The following is a 4,713-nucleotide window of genomic DNA, read 5'->3' as shown; positions in this document are numbered from 1 at the left end:
GGAAGTAGTTGGGAGAGTGGAGTACGGAGGTTTCAAATATTGCTATTCTATTCGCGACTCTTCGGTTTCCCCCCAAAAATCTCCGTTTTCCCCCTTTTTTTCCCTACACGTACCGGTCTTCTCCCCCTTTTTAACACTTAGCGAAAAATGGAAAACTTTATCTAAAACTTGGGAATCCAGACCAAATGGATCTCAAAGAGTGTGGCTAAATGATCTGAATTCCTGAAAAAATATATATTTTTAAAATTTTTGAGAATTTTACTTTGTTTGGATTTTCATTTTAAAACTGAAAAAGACACTATTCACAACTATGTACAAGCCTTGCAATCGTTCTAGAGATTCACCTGATCCATTTAGGCTTCGTCCAACTGATCAAGTGGATCGCCTAGAATATTTGCAAGCTGATCAACTTTGGTGAGAACATCGGTGGTGCACAGTGGAATTTCTTCCACTGTACGCACTTCCGAGTTGTCCCTAAAGGGTTTCCCTTGGTGACCATTAACCATAAAAGGGACAGAATTCAAATCACTTCCCTGAATTTCCACTTCTCCATTTGCTCTAAGGGAAACGATGGTGTATGGTCCCATCCACTTGGATTTCAACTTCCCGGGCATCAGCTTAAGTCTTGACTGGAACAACAGAACTTTCTGCCCCACTTGCAGCTCTTTCACTCTCAGGTTCTTGTCATGCCACAGCTTGGTTTTCTCCTTATACCACATTGCTGCATCATAGGATTCCAGTCTGAGTTCTTCCAACTCTTGCAGTTGGAGCTTCCTTTCTTCAGCACACACTTTAGGTTGCATGTTCACTTCCTTGACTGCCCAATAAGCTTTATGTTCAATGCCCATAAGAAGATGGCACATTTTTCTGAAAACCAGACTGTATGGTGACATACCAAACGGAGTTTTGTAAGTAGTGCGATAAGCCCACAAGGCATCGTCCAACCTTTTGCTCCAGTCCTTCCTCGACGGACTCACTAATTTTTCGAGGATACTCTTGATCTCCCTGTTTGAAATTTCTGCTTGCCCATTGCTTTGTGGATGATACGGGGTGGAAAGACGATGGTTTACCCCATACTTCTTCATAAGAGATTTGACAGTGCGTTTGCAAAAATGAGTGCCTTGATCCGAGATTATGGCCCTAAGGATCCTGTACCTGCTGAAAATGTTGGATTTCAAGAATTTTGAAACCTCTTGAGCCTCGCAAGTTACCTTTTCCTTAGCCTCCACCCACTTGGATACTTAGTCAACTGCCACTAAAATGTAAGAATTCCCATAGGGTGAAGGAAAAGGGCCCATAAAATCTATTTCTCATACATCAAATATCTTGCAAACCATGATGGGTACTTGCGGCATCTCATCTTTAGAAGAAATTCCCCCTGTCAACTGACATCGACTACACCTCCTGTAGAATTCGTAGGCATCCTTATGTAGATCTGGCCAATAGAAACCACTGTCCAAGACTTTCCTAGCTGTCTTTTTCGGACCGAAATGACCACCGCAGGCAAGAGAATGACAATGAACCAATATATCTTCCTGATCCCACTCAGGGATGCACCTCCTAATGACTTGATCAACTCCCATTTTCCACAAATAAGGGTCATCCCAAAAGTACTTGGCTTCACTCTTAATCTTCAACCTCTGAGCTCTAGTCACCTCTGGTGTAGAAGACGGCTTGCCTTCTGCTTACTTCATTCAAAAAGGCTACTGGATCAGTTTGCCTTCTACATACTTCATACAAAAAGGCTACTGGATTAACTGTGTCGAGCATATCCTTCCAATTGATCAAGACATTCGATCCTTGGGTATAATACAAATGTTCCTTCGGAAAACCGTAGGGGACATCTTGCTTATCATACCCTTGTTTTATTATGCTCAGATGGTCAGCCACTCTATTTTCTGTCCCTGCTTTATCCTTGGCTTCCCAATGAAATTCTTGCAGTAGTAGCACCTAACAGATCAGTCTGGGCTTCGATTCTTTCTTTGCCAACAAGTACTTGATTGCTGCATGGTCAGTTTAAACAATAACCTTGGACCCAAGTAAATAAGGGCGAAATCTTTCAAAAGAATACACTATAGCCATCATCTCTTTCTCCGTTGTATCGTAGTTCTTCTGAGCCTGGTTGAGATTTTTAGAAGCATAGAAGATGACATAACTTTTCCCATCTATTTTCTGTCCAAGGACTGCTCCCACTGAAAAGTCGCTAGCAAGATATAGCCTAGAACAATTGCTTCAGGAACCATGAAATGACACTTCTCGAAATTTAATACCAAATTCTCCTCCTGGCATCTTCTTAATACCCGATCCAGATTACTGAGGCATGACTCAAAAAAATTCCCATAGACTGTGAAATCATCCATGAAGGTCTCAATGCAATCTTCGAGTAAGTCGGAGAAAATACTCATCCTTCACCCGGTAACCAACCTTGTGGGCACCAGCTCATTCTTGTCATTTTTAACCACTTGAATTCTAGACATCTTAGGTACCATATGTACTGGACTGACCCATTTGCTGTCAGGAATGGAGTAAATAATCCATAGCGCTAGTAGTTTCAACACTTCTTTCAGGACCTCTTCTCTCATATTGGGGTTCAGCTTCCTTTGTTGCTCTCGGTGAGCCTTCACACCATCTTCAAAGCGTATGTGATGCATGCAGAGGTGAAGACTTATGCCGACCAAGTCCAATAAGGTCCATCTTATGGCCTTCTAGTTTCTCCTCAATACTCCAAACAACTCTTCCTGTTGCTCCTCAGTCAACTGGATGTTGATGATTACTGGAAAGGTTTCTTCATCTCCGAGATAAGCATACTTTAATCCCGGGGGTAATGTCCTCAACTCTTTCTTAGGCATAACCACCTCTTGGGGTATTGGGTTTTTCTCCATATTATTTGCGGCTAGCTCCCCAAAATTGGGTACGTTTTCCAAACTGCTCAGTTGAGCAAAACCAGTTGATCCGGTAGAAGTCACCTTCTGGCAGAATCCCCTGATTGCATTATTAATCTCTTCATCGGTCATGTTTTGTGTCAAAAGTGTTTCACACCATTCGGAAACCTCTTCTTGAATCGAGTCATTCAGTTCAGCAGCTACACGCTGCTCCTGCAAGAGTTCAGCCGCAAGAAATTCTTAGACTAATGGGTAAATCATATCCAAGGAATGTAGATTTTCTGTATCCAAGGGTTTTTCACTGCTTCATCAATATTGGAAGTGAATTTCTCCCCATGGTAGTCCAAGCAAATTGTACCATCACTCACATCAATTATAGATTTGGCTATTCGCAGGAATGACCTCCCCAACAATATTCCACTGGATTCACCAGCTTCAGACTCATTTATACGGATCACGTGAAAATCTGCAGGGTATAGGAAGTCATGTACCCTTACAATCACATTTTCCAGTAATCCTTCAGGACTAATTCATGATCTATCCGCGAGCTGGATAACCACCTTTGTATCCACTGGGCTGAATCCAGTCAATCGCTTGTAAACTGAGAAAGGTAACACATTAATAGAAGCCCCAGATCACACACAGCATGCTCAATTTTAACATCTCCAATAATGATGGGTAGAGTAAACATCCCAGGATCAGTCCTCTTCTTCTGGATTACAGTAGACACACTTTCTCCAATCACAATCTTCCCATCGGCTTTAGCTTTTCCAGCTATGAAGTCCTTAATACATCTGCTAAACGGGGGTAGTTTTAGTGCTTGCAGAAATGGCAGGTTGATTTCATGCTTGCAAAAAATCTCCATGAAATTAGTAGGGTCTTCCTTCTACCTTTTGGGCTCTCCCTGTATGGGTAACGTTTCAGGCGTTTGACTGCATTGCTCGTTCCTTCATCCGGGTCATCCCTCTCATGTTTCTTAACTTCCTCGATCAACCCCTCTTGTTCTAGATCAAGAGGTCGTGCTTCGACAAACTGAGGAAATGGTTCTCTGACCTCCTTTAAGAGGGTACCCCACTGTTCTCTTTTCCATCTTGCTCCTCTGCTCTGCCCAAGGGTTCGTCATAGTCTTTACCTGACCTCAGAGTGATTTTGCTAATACTAACTTTGTCCGACATCTTGGCAGTAGCAGGAATCCAACCATTATGTCCACGTATTTCTTTCAACGTCGTGGCCATCTGGGATAGTTGTTTAGTCAGCATATCCATAGCCGCTTTCTGCTCTTGCTGGGCATCTTGTATCTTATGCACCAAGTCATTATTGGCTTGCATATTTCCTTGTATGTGCTGCTGAGAATTCAGCAAATCCCCTACTACATCATCAATGTGCCTAGGCAATTTGGTATTTGGCTGGCTCGAATTTACTCCCAACGGGTGATTCGATGTAGACCCCTATCCTTGGTGGAAGTTCCCATGTGGCCCTTGATTGCAATGCTACTGCGACTGAGTGTTCTGGTTGCTATTTTGGTATCCTCTCTGATACGGTGGAACATAGGAAACCAATTGATTGTTTTGATTCTAGGTCGGCCAATTAGGTTGGTTCCCTTGCCCCCTGTTATTGTTCCATTTTTTCTGCCCATCGTGATTACGGTTTTGCCACTGGGGTTGCCCTTCTGACCGAGGTGGATAACTGATAGCCGGTGGCTCCTGATAACTTACTGCCGAAGGTTGGTACGTAATCACCAGCAGTGGTTGTTGGGCTGTGTTCGGATCTGACCACCTGAAATTGGGATGATTCCTTCATGGAGCATCCTTAATCTTCCATTGATTCCAAT

This window comes from Salvia splendens, chromosome 17 (assembly GCF_004379255.2).
Source record: "Salvia splendens isolate huo1 chromosome 17, SspV2, whole genome shotgun sequence".
Classification (NCBI taxonomy): Eukaryota; Viridiplantae; Streptophyta; class Magnoliopsida; order Lamiales; family Lamiaceae; genus Salvia; species Salvia splendens.
This window is presented reverse-complemented; position numbering follows the sequence as displayed.